This window comes from Ictalurus punctatus, chromosome 2 (assembly GCF_001660625.3).
Source record: "Ictalurus punctatus breed USDA103 chromosome 2, Coco_2.0, whole genome shotgun sequence".
Classification (NCBI taxonomy): Eukaryota; Metazoa; Chordata; class Actinopteri; order Siluriformes; family Ictaluridae; genus Ictalurus; species Ictalurus punctatus.
This window is the reverse complement of record NC_030417.2, coordinates 17204320-17220268: the sequence shown is the minus strand read 5'-3', so window position 1 is coordinate 17220268 and position 15949 is coordinate 17204320.

The window sequence follows — 15949 nt, the reverse complement described above, 5'->3', positions numbered from 1 at the left end:
TGTATGGTATTGTTGGTTTTCTCAATTTTGATCAGACAAATTTTGTAGTTTTTCCTTCCCCCTCCACAGGAGAAATGAGGATTCTCATTATCAATAATTAGCGTTATTGGCCTCCTGTGAAGGTTTTATATAGATTAATAATACGAATCACTGCAGGACATGTTATTTTGAGCACAAATACACAGGGGTATTGTACACAAAGTACCAGTTTCAAAAGTATCAAGTAATATTTACTTATACCCTTAAGTAAGATCTTGTGATTCCAGACCTGAAAAAAAAATACCATTGTGAATGATGGATAATGTTTCATGCTTTGGGTTTTTTTTTTTTTTGTAACATGAGCTGCATTCTTTTGAGAGCATACTTGTAAACAGATCAAAAGTAAGACATTTCTTTAATAAATGGAAACTGTATTCATTGCCCAATTGCTGTGCTATTTGAGGAGTAAAACCATTCAGCACTTATAAGCATGCACTTTATAGTAAAACTTTGGCTTGAGTCTTCCTTAATGTTTCCATTTTCCTGTCAGTGTGTCCTCATCAAACTATTTGCACATCTTCGTGACAGTGTTCTAAATTGTATAGCATCATATTTTAGCCTGTCTTTCATGCTTCAGATTGTTGATCACAGAGTGGTGGGTTGTGTTGTCATCCGATTTGAAGCCCTTGCGTGTAATTTGAGTTAAGGTCACTCATCTACAAAATCAGCCTTTCAGGGAAATAAAATGATCCCGTGTGTGTTCAAAGGGAGGCATAATTGAGTGTGGGCACATGTGAGTTGCTCCAACCAGCTCTTTTAAATAGAACAGAGCCTAAGCTTTTCGGTAGCCATATTAAAATAAACGTCGAAAATCGGGTGTTGCAACTCTGTACTTTGCTGCAAAAGTCCAAGCAGATGTATACTGAACATGACAGGTAAATTAATAAAAAAAATTTTTTGTCATAAATATGTATGAGCAAATCATGTTCACATATGCGAATGCAGCAGCTGTAATTTATTTCTCATCCCTCATTTGTCAAAGAACTCAGTTGGTTCTATTTCCCGTAAATCTAAACAAATCGGTAACTTAAAACCATAGCGACCGTGAGCACCTTGAATATGTAACTTCATACATCAGCGATACGTCAGACTTGTGATTTCTCGGAAGAAGAAACAGAAGATTGGTAATAAGGAGTTGCTTTTACTACATGTGCCAATGCTACTAGCTTAACTACAATTTTTAGTAGCATTGGAAGTATTTACTTTTCATTGCAGTGTCGCATGGTGAAACTAGCTAGTTTTATCCATCATGAGGTCCATCAAATAGGTAAATTAGCAGAATAGAACAGGGTTTGAATAATAGACATAAATTAAAACCTTAACCTTTGTCAATGTGTTTGGTGTCACAAGTGTTGTTCACCCAGCACCAGAGTTTCCCTCCACAATTGAACTTAATTCTTTTATTAAATTCAGTATTTTGTTGGGGATAATTTAGAGATCATTGAAGTTACACACACAAAAAAAGAATTTTAATTGAATCACTTATTGATGATTGTGTGATTAATGATGTGTGCTTTGAGATGCTTTTAAGCCATTTTGGAAATGCACATTTAATGGAAATATGGGTGCATGTCAATCAGCTACCTAGGTGGTTAATCTGAATATGGTGTAGACAAGTTTGGGCAAGGAGCCTGGCTCATTACAGACTGGGACACATTGGCAACATGACTACGTACTCGTACTGTAAAACGTCACCACTGGCATTTATCAACAAGAGGTAGAACCGATAACTTTGACATTATGTGTCATATAAATTTGTTAGCTTAGCTAGCTAGTGGATTTTTGTAAACTCATTAAACAATGTGTGTAGTGGCTAACTAGTGGATTTAAAAATATATATAAAAAATCATTAAACACTTAAGTCATTAAGCCTCAAACAAACTGTATATAGAACGTTAAAGTCGCTAACTTAAGTAATCATTTGAGAGCTACAACAATGATAATAAGCTACTTATGTTTGTAGATGAAGTTGGCTGAAAGTTTGTCTGCCTTTTTTTTTTTCGAGCGGAGAGGCTTCAGAAAATATGACTTCATTTCTAGTAAGGAAACATAATGGGCATCGATGCGCCCTGGCTTTTGCTGTACATTGTGGGATTTTCCAGAGTTCTGGAAGGACAGCCCTTAAAATGGCGGCCCCCCTGTTCAGCGGCCTAACTACTGAACTTTGGAGCCGATTGAGACGCACCCCATATCATTTGCGTTACTTTCAGTGGTGCAACAGCCTGTGCTTATGACCATGACAATAACTCCAGTGCCTTAAAGTAATGGCACCACATTGAAGAGTTGGTTATTCATTCAGTGAGAATTTTCAGCCACAATTGCCAAACAGAATATGAATATACAATTCAAGATTAATGTTCAGAAAACCTGCACTATCTATTTTGAAAATGATTAAGCGGCTAGTTAGGCCTTAGCAGCTTGTAGTGTAGCTAGCAACTTTATTTACCTAAAGTGTAGTTTAGCTATTTAAAAAAAAAAATTATATCATGAGTCGCTTGACAAATAACAGTTAAGACACACACCACTAATATATGAAAAGAAGTAATGGTCTGAATATTTGCATTATTTATTGAAAGCAGAGATGCTGATGTTGCTAGCACTGTAGCACATGCTCATACTTGCGAGGCAAAAAAAAAAAAAAGAAAAGAAAAGAAAAAAAGTTTTCCCCCCTCACTCTTTCTTTGTTGTGGTGGGAGGAATTCCACTGAGCCCTTGCCAAAGCGGCCGGCTCTGGTTTGAAGCCATGCCACGGCGCTTTGACTCTGCCGGCGACTTCAAACAAATACCACACGCTCATCCCTCCATCTCAGACCGAAGAAGAAGAAGGATTCGTCCAAGTTGGCCCGAATGGCGGTCGTCTGTTTGTCTTTGTAATGAGCCTGTGTTGTGCCGCAAAAAGAGGTGTGAGGGTTCGGAGATTTTTCCTCAGCTCTCTAGCAGCGCCCCTTAAATACACACACACAAGCTGAAACACACCGGAGTCATATATCAGTGGATCAAAGGGGAGCGAGGGGAAGGGAGATAAGGGAGATGGAAGGAGATTTTAGACAGAGCTCTCGAGAGAAAGAGAGGGGGAGGAAAATACGACAAGAGAACTCTGTGACCTCCACTCACTCACACTCTCACACACACACACACACACACACACACACACACACACTTTGCTGGAGGCTACACACTGCACCTGTGTGTGACAGAAGCCCACATTAGTGAAGACAGGGTCACAACCCGGCGTTTCTGAGCTCCATGATTAAGACAGAGACTTGTTTAACACTTTCTGGAAAACAAGTACATCCATTCATTTGACAGTAACTTTTATTCAAACTGGCTTAGAACTGAAGGAACTGAATCAACACCTTCTGTCCAATCAGGATTGAGAACGGCTAATGGAGGCGGAGTGGTTCTGCAAATGGTCAGATATGGGGAACGTGGTTCACATATAATCGACCTGAATGCATAGTGTACGGGCAATTACAAATTTTATTTATTTATTTTGAGTGTTAAGATGTTAGAGATGCAAAATGTCTATCAAAACTATGAAATGAACTTCGTGAAAATAAATAAATGCAGTCTAAAGTTAGCAAGAGTTTATTCGTCTATATAGTGATATAAGCTAGAATACACAGTATATATGTATAAGATATATAGAGAGTATACAGTATATTAGCTAAGATTTTATGGTGGTGGTGGTGGTGACATTTTCTCTCACACACACACCACAGACTACTTTCACAAGAACAAGAGAACTGTTGCCTGGCAACCGCAGAGGCTCATGGCCTTGAGAGGTACTTGTCCACACACACACACACACACACACACAAACACACACAGCCTTGCATATGGGCAGGTGTTCGCTGGTAGCTGGAACAGGAAGATGAAAGCCAAACGTCAACAGATCAAACAGATCACCTTTGAGGTAAAAATCCAATAAGACAGACTCCAAGCTCGTCTCTAAGCAGGTTAACACTAAGTGAACACTCTCTCTCTCTCTAACACACACACACACACACACACACACACACACACACACACACACACACACACACACACACACACACACACACACTAACTCTTGGCACTATCCAATGCAGGACACAGAATTGAAGGCTCGATGTCACATAAGTGATGTCATGTGTGATGTCGTGACTAAATGATGTCACAGCATTAGGACTGATGGAGCTACGTTAAAGTGGAGATGTCCTCGTGACTCCTGATATACATCCAAAGATGGAATGATGTGTGAGGAGGCATATTGTTACAGGAAAATAAATCGACGAATAAAGCTGAGCTACTGGTACTGGAGTGTTTTATTCCTCTTCCACCACTGTGATTTGCAAACGATTATGACATGTTGTTTGTTTTTGACTCTTTGACTATTACAAAGCACTGTCACTGGAGACTCCTTGATAAATGATAAAACTATGACCATATCAAAGTTTACACAAAGTTTATACAAGTTCCTGTCTGAGTACTATAGAACTATATTAAACGTATTCGTATATTTGCTGTGAATGACCACTGTCAGAGCTACTGTTATACAACACCTTCTGACCAATCAGAATTGAGAATTCAATAGTGCTGTGGTGTAAAACACGGCATAGTAAACACAGGGAAACACAAAAATGAAGCAGGTTCATGTGATTCTGAAGCACTTGTGTTCTCAAGTGAATTTGACTGAGAGGTGGTCAGATGAGACATCCTGTGAACGTGATCCACTCCACCCTCAAGCAGCATTAAGGGATCAAGGATCTGCCAATCACGCATCGCCCCAGGCCATTGTTCCATCTCAATGCCAGAGGCAGGTTGAGCTGTAGCTCCGCCCCCTCGACCCCAGACCTCTCCCTGGGAAATCAGACACAGCGACCTTGTGACCTCATGACCCGATGACCTCTAGAACCCCTTGTCAACCTATTCAGAAGATTTCCTTGTGTGTACAAGAGCGCAATTATTGTGAAAGACATTTCACATGCAAATATAATCCTCACATCTTTGTGAAGATTAGATCTAGACACGCATGCTCACATGGTGTTTGTTTCTGGCTCGCAAAAAACATGGAAAAACAGTGCGACAGATATTAATCATTAATAAAATATAATATTTTGTACAGAACCGAAGAAAAGTTACCACAATTCCTTATTTTACCTCTAAGCAGGTTAATTGTAAAATGGTCATGTCTATTTTTTATTATTTTTTTTACCTCAAGAACAATAATTTTGATGGCCTACAGAGCTAGAGTGAGACTCGTTTTAGCCCACGAGACAGACTAACCCTTCCCAAATACTTTTTTAACATAAACAACAGAACAATGAAACCCAATAGTTGATACAGCTGTCTTATATCTGAAATCAACTGAAATCATCAGTTGACGTAGACATAGCATTCTAGCTTCTGGAAGGAAAAATAAACATTGCATGATTAACATCAACTCACAGAAAACTTGTTTGCCTTAATTTCAAATCCCTAGTCCTTTTGTGCTTTGACATCATGCCCAAGTGATTATTAAAAGAAAAATGATTGACAACGTTGTATTGATTATAGTTTTACAAAGAAGTCTGCACAAACAAGAGAACACTGCCTGTGTGACAGCAATTAATAATAGCTTAATGTTGATTTGATATCTCCAACATACAAACTCAAAAAAGTACTCAAAATACTCCATTTTAAAAATTGGTTTCTTTCTTTCTTTTTTAAAATCTATATATTATTTGAGCAGTTGCAGTTCAAATGAAGTTCAAAACATCTACCAGGAATAAAACACAACCTCCTCATTGACATCGAGTTAAAACAGATTTCAATTCACGTACATAACTCATGGATCAGTCCCTCCAGTATATTGCAATCGCAGAAGCGAATGCAAAATCAAGCAAACTCCGCAATATTCAGTGGAGTTTGCAATTCTTCAAAATTACCACAGATTTTTTGCAGATTTGGGCCAAGATGCGTCATGTGACGTCATCACGACGTGCATTCAGCCAAAGCCCTCTTCTATTCATGTGCGTCGAACATGAGTACAGCTAAAAGGGCTCCTTTACCAACAAACATCAGTGTGAAAGACTGTGCCACCCCCCCCCCCCCCCCCCCAAAAAAAATGCAAATTGCGTCACAAAATTTTTTAAAATAAAAAGGCACAGCAAATTCAAGCATTTTTGGCCGCTACAATCACAAAATAAAAACTCAGCAAAACTCCTACACGGATTGGATAATACGATTAAATCTCGAGAGCAAGCTTATTGTAGCTAGTTAAGGAGCGGTCATGCTACACTTTTTGTTCCATTGACTTCCATTCATACGCATGTGAATGGTGGAGACAGGAAACGCAAGCTTCATGCGAAGAAGTTTCACATTTTGCTGCGTTCCAGTTTGTTCATTTTTGGTGAACTCTGACCTGCGAATTTGTATCACCTGAAGACGTGTGACCAATAGAAGACTGACACATCATGGGGTGGTCCATGGGTGTTTGAGCCATTATACATTTCAAAATCTAGGTGTCCCCCCCTTTTCCTAAACTCAAATTTTATTTCACATTGCCTGCCTGTCTCAGAGGATTTCTGAGTTGGACAGTCTCCAAATGATTCCATTCTGTAACTTTTAGAAACATAAATAAAAAAAAAAAAAAAAGCTAACTTTCGCTATAATAAGCGCAGGGGTCAGACTCGAGTAGCTAGGGCTTGCTGAACCTTCTGCCTGTTGCCAAGCTTGACCAGAGCAAAATGTCTGTCAGTGCAAGGTAACAAGCAAACCCTGGTATGTATTTTCAGAAAGGTGGCTACTCTTACGTAATGAAAGCGGAATGGATTAATTTGGAGATGATTCGAATATACCGTGATCAATGGAAAAAACCTCGTCCTGAGGTGAGGTCAGTTATGACACATCATTCAGATGCTATTGAGCACACTAACGTATAGATGAAAGATTTCCCACTTTGTATTTTAGGTAGGATATCATAGCTATTTCAGTGCATGAAATTGCTGATTGTTTGCTGGTTTTGATCGACAATTTTGTTGTCAAAATAATTATTTAGCCTATGAATCTGCCAACTATGCAAACTCGATTTGCAAGCTAGCTAGCACACCTAAAGTGTGTGTATATGCCACCGCTATGTGTCCATAAACAATTTAATGGTAACGTTAGTCAAAATGTTCACACAGAGATGAACATCCTACAATATTTGAAGAGGAAGATGACAGAGGAGGATGAACAGCAAGTCATAGGAGTAGAAAAGACTGGGGAGGACGAGCTTGTAAGTTGTATGTATAGCTACCAGTTAGACAGCAAGTTCACGTTACACCGTGTTGGATGTTTGAGACGGGGGCACCATCGTGTGAGGATCGCTCCCACTGTTGGTGAGTTGGGGCTATGAGTTGGACACTGTGTGTTTTCATTTTCTGTCGTGATTCTGGAAAATGTTATTTATTAAATAAAGTATATTATGCAGTTTATGGTATGTAGTAGTTTTTGTTTTATATTATAGTCTGTCTCTCTGACTGTGCACCCAAGTCTTTATAATCTCCCCTCCCCAGTATTCTTAATCTTCTGTCACTGCAAATACCCTCTTACAACCACAGTAATAAGTACATTCTGCTCCCCAAAGTCATTAGAAATGAGCATTTAAGTGCTTTATTTAAAAAAAATAAAAAATATTTTCGGGGAAGCAGTGCCCGAACCCCTCTAGCATTTCAGCATCCCCCCCGTTTAAAATTTGCTCCAACGCCCCTGGCGTGACCTCTTCAGAATGATTATAGCAGTGTTGCACTATCCCGTTTTATGCCATTTTATACAACACAGCTTTAAATAATGCAGCTGTTTATGGAAGCCCATTTTCACCTCGGAGAAAAAAATAAAATAAAAAAGTAATCTTGACTTTTTATCGCAATTGCAAGTTTAAATCTCACAATTCTGACTTTTTCTCCCCGCAATTATGAGTTTACATCATGCAACTCTGACTTTGTTTTTTCTCATAGTTATGATTTTACATCACAATTAGTTTTTTGCAATTATGAGTTGCCTAGATTGTGGTGTCACTGCATACAGGAACAGATGGTATATTTTAACATTGGCGTCTTATGCGATTGCGGCCCATATTTTTGCTGTGGTGTCCGACGAAATTTCGCATACTGAAAGTTTAATGTGACTGCCGCTTTAGTTGATACATACTAGGATATGTAAGAGGGTTGTTATGTTACAGTGTGCAACAGAGAACAACAACAACAACAACTTGGCAAGTGTGAAAACACCCTAATGGAATACTTTGTCACCTCTGGAAGGAGGTTATGACTTGGCAATAAATAATAATAATGGCCACATTAAATGCATCCAAATAAACATAGAAATGGTTATTTGAGGAAAAAAAAATCTATCAGAGATTTGTAATGACCATTTGATTCTCCGATATTGAACGCTATTGAAAACTGATTAACATCCACAACCTTAAGCATATAAAGCAGATTCAAATGTTCTGCAATGAGTAGTGGACCACGAGTCTCAAACTGTGTTTGACATTACAGGAAGAGACTCAGTGCTGTTATTCTCACAAGGGAATGCTTCACAAAATATTATGAAGCTATTTCAGAAAACATTTTGGGGGGGCGGGGGTGGGGGGGGGCAGATGGGATGGAGAGTAAATGAAACACCACGTTCCCATATACTTAAGCTCATCTCCATCACTGCAAGTGTAATTCATTTTATACATTCATTCTGCTTGTTTTGCTGACTGCACACACACAGTCAGGGTTACTCATTCGGTGGTACACCCTTAAATATTCATGTTTGGCCACAGCAAGGCCCAATAGGGGGATAATGAGGACCACTGGGACACCTACCGGATTCCCTTGAGACTTTAATCTGTCCGTTTCTCATTCACACACACACAAACACACACATACAAACACATTGCACAGTCAATAATAATGAATGTTAGGAGGACTGGGACCATGTGTACCTATACACACACACACACACACACACACACACACACACACACACACACACACACACACACACACATAGAATAACAGACCTATCAACTTCAAGCAGGGTCAAAGTGCACTGCAGTAAATAAATAATTGGCCATGGACTCGGTTCTTGTTATTTTGGCACAACTCCAATTGAAAATGTTAATATTTATATTTAGTGACCCATATCCATTTTTGTTACATCGTCCATACATTTTGTTTGAAAACATAACTGTCCAGTTATTTACAGACTACGCCATGTTTCACACTGTGTGCTAAAGAAACATGGAGGAAAACATGAAATGTACTACACAGGTGGTAATGCTTTTCATTTGTGACATGAAGACAACACTGAAAAGCAAACATTTGAATGTACATGTACATTTTGCAAAATCGAGTAGAGGAAATGACACAGCAGGCTCTATTTCAACCATTTTGATGGTTGATTCCTGTGCTTTAAGGAAATACTTAAACACTTCATACATAGTATACAAGAACATTAACACACGTCTTTGCCTAAAGAACAGAAAACCAGTTTGCATCAAGCTAGCTTATAAAGAAAGTCTAAGAGGATGTCTTTGCAGTCCATCAGTAAATATTCCTTCCATCCATCCATCCATCCATTTTCTGTACTGCTTATCCTACACAGGATCATAGGGGAGGCTCAAGCCTATCCTAAGGAACTCGTGGCACAAAGTGGGGGACACCCTGGATGGGGTTCCTATCATTTGCATGGTCCAAACGCACACATTAACACACTACGGACAATTCAGGAAATGCCAGTCAGCCTACAACCCATGCCTTTGGATGGGGAGGAAACTGGAGTACCTGGAGGAAATCCCTGAAGAGGCAAGAATTGAAATCCAAACCCCGGAGGTGTGAGGCAAATGTGCCAGTAAATGTTCCAAATATGTAAATTCAAAAGGTACAGTAAAGTTTTTCGAGACAATTTGGATGGCTGTATTACAGTAAAGTCACTCTTTCTCAAAGGAGTTCTAGTATCCATGCACGATCAAACCACATACACACACATGGACATGCTCAACTACAAATTTCTAACCTCTGAATAAGTCCTGTATCTGAAGGGACCAATTTTTACAGATGTTTCCTCTAACAGAAAGATTTATAAGAGCCTTCTACAAAAATACAGAACTAACAACTGCCCTGTGACTACCATGCTAAGTGAGATTGGAGTTGGCTTTCTACAGTAGCCTACAATGAAACGTGAAATTACTGTCCTTGGTAATTGTTAACGATGGCACTGATCCAATATCAACAAAAAGTGATGGATCTGATATAGGATATCAGATTCTGTGACAAATAGCAGTGATTGGAATTGGATTTGGAAAAGAAATTTCTTTCTGGTACTGGAAATGTTTACATACAGTATAAAGAGACATGACTGTTTTTTATTTTGTTAGGATTGATTTTATTATATTATTTATACTTTGTTATTATATTTACAATATCAAAGACTTTTTTTTTGTATGCGAGTTTAAATGTGAAGTGCTTCAGTTAAAAAAACATTTCCAAGCATGAAAGAAAACAGATGGGTATTGGTATCAGTTTTCAGTATCAGTATTGGAAAAGAAATTACAAATGTGATATACAATGGGGTCCTAAAGTGTGAGGCTAGTGAAACCACTTCTATATTGCGTTCTTTTCTAATGTAGCACTTTTTTCCCATTACTTGAGTGAAAAGTAAAATCTTAGAAATATTTACACGTATTTAGGAATTTCTTTGCATTTGCTTTAAAGTTTTGCTTAATGACAGTGTGCACTTGAGTTGGCTTAGACACAAGTTTGTGTGAAACCTGACGATCCTGATGATGGAAGATCAAATCCATCATGTTTCAATGGAAGGGATAAGACTCAAGGAAAATCTGACCTCTTGTACAAAGGAGTTAACATGGTTAGCATAAAAATCTGATTAAACTATGGTACAGAATCTTGATATTGAACATTTCATTTTTTTGTTTTAAATTTTTTAAACTTTGAAAACTTTAAATTTTAAATGGGGAAAAAAAGCTTAAGCTTTAAAAATGGGTTGAAATATTTCTGTAACAAGTTAAAAAAAAACAAAAAACTTGAAGGTGTTTTTCAAAAGTTGGAGATGTTCCACAACAAAACAATTCAAGAATGTTGTCATATATGCATAAGCTTTCTGTACAATGAAATTATTAGTTTGAATGTTCTCATAGAAAATAAAGTAAAAATTATAAACAAAAGAACGACTTTGAAGGTTTAAAATGTTAAATCTAGGAACAAAGGGAGTACAGAATTTTCAATTCGTCATATAAACTCATCTGTGACTATTTGGTGTGTGGGTGTGTTTTCTTTGTGGGGACCAATTTTGTGGCTGCATTTGGCTGGTCCCCACATGAAACTGTTTTTTTTTTTTCTTCTTTTACACAAAATAATTTGTAGGTTTCCTTTAATAAGTTAGAAGATAAGGGTTAGATTTAAGTACATTAATTAGCTGGATTAATAATGATGTCAATGGAAGGTCCTCATAAGGATAGTATACATAAGTGTGTGTGTGTGTGTGTGTGTGTTTGTGTGTGTTTCTCTCTTTTACTGTCACTGAATGAAGTTCGTCGATAAATAGAATGAGCAAAGCGAGCGATGACACTGCTGAACAAACATGCACACACACACACACACACACACACACACACACACACACACACACACACACACACACACACACACATGAGAATAACACCTCAGTAGACACCAAGTCTTTTTTTTGTTGTAAATCTCGCCTGCCTGAGATTTACACACACACACACACACACACACACACACACACACACACACACACACACACACACACATAGATTAAATATGGATTAAGCCGATTTGCATATAAATCGCTTTGTGGAATATTAGTCACGCGTAATGATGCAGTGTTTGTGTGGTGCAGCGACATTGTGATGACTTAGTGAAAAAGCTGCAGACCTCCATCATTCACCGAGAAGAGGAGGGGAGACTAAAAGTGTAAAAGTTTGGCACCCTTGGGACAAAATTATGTGGTACAAATTCGATTTAATTGCAAGTTAATAATTTAATATAAGTTATAATTTAATATATAACATAGAAAAAGTAAAAGAAATAAGTCCACATGTGGAAAATGTGAAGTAGAACATGTGAGCTGTGTAGAAGCCACATTAGGGGTTAACATTCTTGTTAAATTGTTTTGATAAATTTTTATAAATTGTAAAATAGAGAGAGATACTGTATCTTTATGTATAATGTGAATGTAAATAATTCACTGAGCTCATACATACTGCTCCTAAAGCAAAACCTGACCCTACTATCAACTGGAATCAGGCATCCATTTAAAAAAAACAACTTTAAAATCCATGCTGTTTAGTGCAGCTGTGCTTTTAATTCCGCTGACAACACCTTACTAATAGTAAAACACTGAATGACTGATTAGCCAGGACAGGTGTACCTGATAAGGGTTAGACCCAAACACACGTCCTGTACACCCACACTGCAGTCAGACCACGTTAGTCAGTCTTTTTGTGAGGCTGCGTTGTTTGGGCATGAGATTGATGGATTATATTGTCTTTTATCTCACCGATATGTACAAAACAGTCCAAGACTAAAAGTAGTCAGATTGTGATTGAAGGAAAGGCCTTTTATTTAAAAAGGAGGAGGAGAAGGAGAAGGAGGAGGAGGAGGGATGTGATCAGTCTGGACATGTTGTCTCTTTCTTTGTTTCACTCGCTTTGACAGCAGACTCATTCAGTCTCTAAATCAATCCTTTCCCCCCTCCTCCCATCCTTTTAAAGCAGCACAGGTGGGATAAAGACCTGCAGGAACCTGAGTCTCTTTTATGTCAGGTGACACCCCCATCTTCCCCTGGCGCGCGCACACACACACACACACACACACACGCACACACACATATATATACCATGACTGTGAGATAAGAGATGAATATTCTTGTATATTCTTTTCAGTAAATCATAATGGTGTTAAATCAATTAAGTCAGAGCTTCTGAACAGCACCAACACTGTTCTTAATATGTATTAATATAAATATATTGTGTAAGGAACTACACTATATATGTGCTTACGCTTACACTTAACCAGTCATAGATCCACGGCTGAAAAAAAAAAGCCAACTCGTCCTTTCTCAAGACTTGTCCATGATACAAAGCACTGACACCAGATACTCCGACCTTCACCACATCAACAATTAATTTTTTTGTTAAATAACTTTGTTTGGTAAATTCTTAGATTTTCCGATCTTTGATCCGCCATACAAGTCCATAAATGAAGGTGTTACTAAGAAATGCTAACATATTACAACAAGTACATTAATATAAACCTCTGGTTGGAATTAAAGAATGTCAAAACTACTATAATAGAAAATTACTGAACACCTTCTGGCCAATCAGATTCAAGAATTCACCCAGAAGTAGACAGATCCAATAATAATTGTCCTTCTTAGACTGGAATTGATTTCTGACGATATTTATAAATGTCTAAATTGGGGAAAAATACATACCTGATTTTTTTTTCCGATTTGTATTACTTATGAATATGTTTACATTACATCTGTAGGGAATTTAATTTTACAGATGAGAGAAGAATGTGGGCCAATATGGCTGACTAGAGTATAAATTAGACTGCCATATTCCCTCTGTATGCAAAATTGCTGATAATGTAAAAAAAAAAAAAAAAACAACAAAACAACAAAAAACAACAAGAAAAACAAAAACAAAAAACACAGATATATGTCTGCCTGTAACCTCATCTACACCCCATTCACCAAATGTTTAAAACTTTTCCATTAAGCCCTTGTTCTCAGTTATAAATTCCTGGTCAAACTAAAAGGCATTCATTTTCATCAATTTCCTATGCAAATCTTGTTCAGCCATGCTTCAATCCAATTCCACCCAATTCCATCTGCCCTCATTAATCCCCTTCAAGGTCCTGATGGAAGCAGCAAAAATGAGGCATATTTGAGTTCCCTTATCATGAAGCTAATGTGTCAGGTTTAAACATGGTGGCTTTACAACATCAACATACACCATGATATGGAGAGTTCATAGACTAATATTCAAAATCATTGCAGATCAGAAGAAGAAAGGGATAGTTAAACTCTTGCATATGATAGATAGAGGTCTTTCTTTGTAATAGTAAAGAGCCAGTATTGCTGAACAGGAAGGTTTCCAGAACTGTGCGTGCGACCATGACATTCCCTGAGGAGTGATGTCATCGAGGCCTGGCCTGGAAGGTACTGCTGAAGTCAGCATAAAGCACATAGTACAGAGCTGAGCAAGATGATGAGTCTCAAGAAGGTGTGTTATGGCAGGGAATCCAATGAATCATACAGTGCTGTGAGTGATTTCACAATTTATTTATTCTGTAACTGGTGAGGAGTGAGAACTTCATCTCTGTCATTTTGTAGATGATTTTCTTCAAAATGACTTACACATGCTCTTTATTTTTTTCCTCCTCCTCCTCATCATCAATAAATTGGGAGAGTGTTGAAAGTTAATACAGTGGTTCAGCATCGGGCCATTGTTGTGGCATCTTCATAATTAGGAAATAAGTTTCATGTTATGTTGTACATATTGTGCATATCAGGTGGCTATAAAAATTTAACTACATGCGTTTATACAGAAATGTATATGGATAAGAACATGGCTCCAAATTGAAGTTCAATTTCTAACAAAATAGTTTTATAGCTTAACAATGTCACAAAAGCATGAAGATTTGCACATGTAGTAATCATAAAGATAGCTTTGTAGCTTCAGCAAAAACCTAATGAAGCTGAGTGCTAATTGGGTTTATTTATTTTTAAAATTAGGTCGTTAAGAGGATCACTCCTAGTCTGAGGTGTCATAAGGATATAAAAGACATTGCTTTTCAATGTGTGATCGACAGTTTTCCTGGATCCTTGTGTTTTGTGAATCCTCTTTCCTCAGATAATAAGGAGCAGGAATCTGAAGTTACAGAGGTTTGTAATTGTTCAAAACATATCCAAATGCTCTGTGGAAAATATCCAGTGCCCATAATGCACTGCAACAGATTCCTAACGAGGATCCAATTACCCATAATGCATTGTGATGTTTGTAAGAAATTAGGGAATGGAGTGACAGTCCAACACAGGGGTTTTCTATGCACTGCTGCCATCTGGTGACTGTTTAACATACAATAAACATCTTACACCATTTTTTAAAAATCATTATAATGATGATGATAATGATCATCATCATTATCATCCAAGCCTAATTCTGCCAACCTTCTGAGTAATATAGATCTATATGAATCTAAATGATTGGACAGATCTGTTAGATGTATTGTGCAGGTTCATATTGTAAGTATTATAATTATTTAATGTTGGCCCAAAATGCATGGGTTCTCAAAGTTTCTCTCAGTGGTTCATTCCTTACTTATCAACCTAGTGTATTCTTCTCTAGACTTAAAGAAGTAGAGCTAGAACTTTATAGATAGAATCAACCTTAGCCATCCAAAATACTTTTAATAAACCCTTTTATAAGGATGTATACATTTTCCAGTAACTACAGCTTTAGAAGAAAGACTGAAGGTAGAAGGAAAGAAGAAGAGAAGAAACCTTTTTTTTTTCTTAGAATGTAATTGATAGAAATAGGCAAAAATATTGCAAATATTTAATTTGATGCTTTTACGTGTTTTATTCATAATTTCATGCTTTTACGTGTTTTGTTCATGTTTTGATTTTATACGTCCCAGCTATCATATTTTTCCAGAATACATATGGCTATGTTTAGGGACATAACACAACAGTGGGCCAAAATGTTTACAAGGCATTTGGAAATAGGATCAAAAGATTTAACCACCAATATCTGATACCTGAGCCTTGAGGTCTGGGAAATAAAGTGGCCTGATTGTAACTTCTGGACCATTTGATCCATATCTGAGATATCAAGGATGAGTTGTGTCTGTTCTGGCAGCCA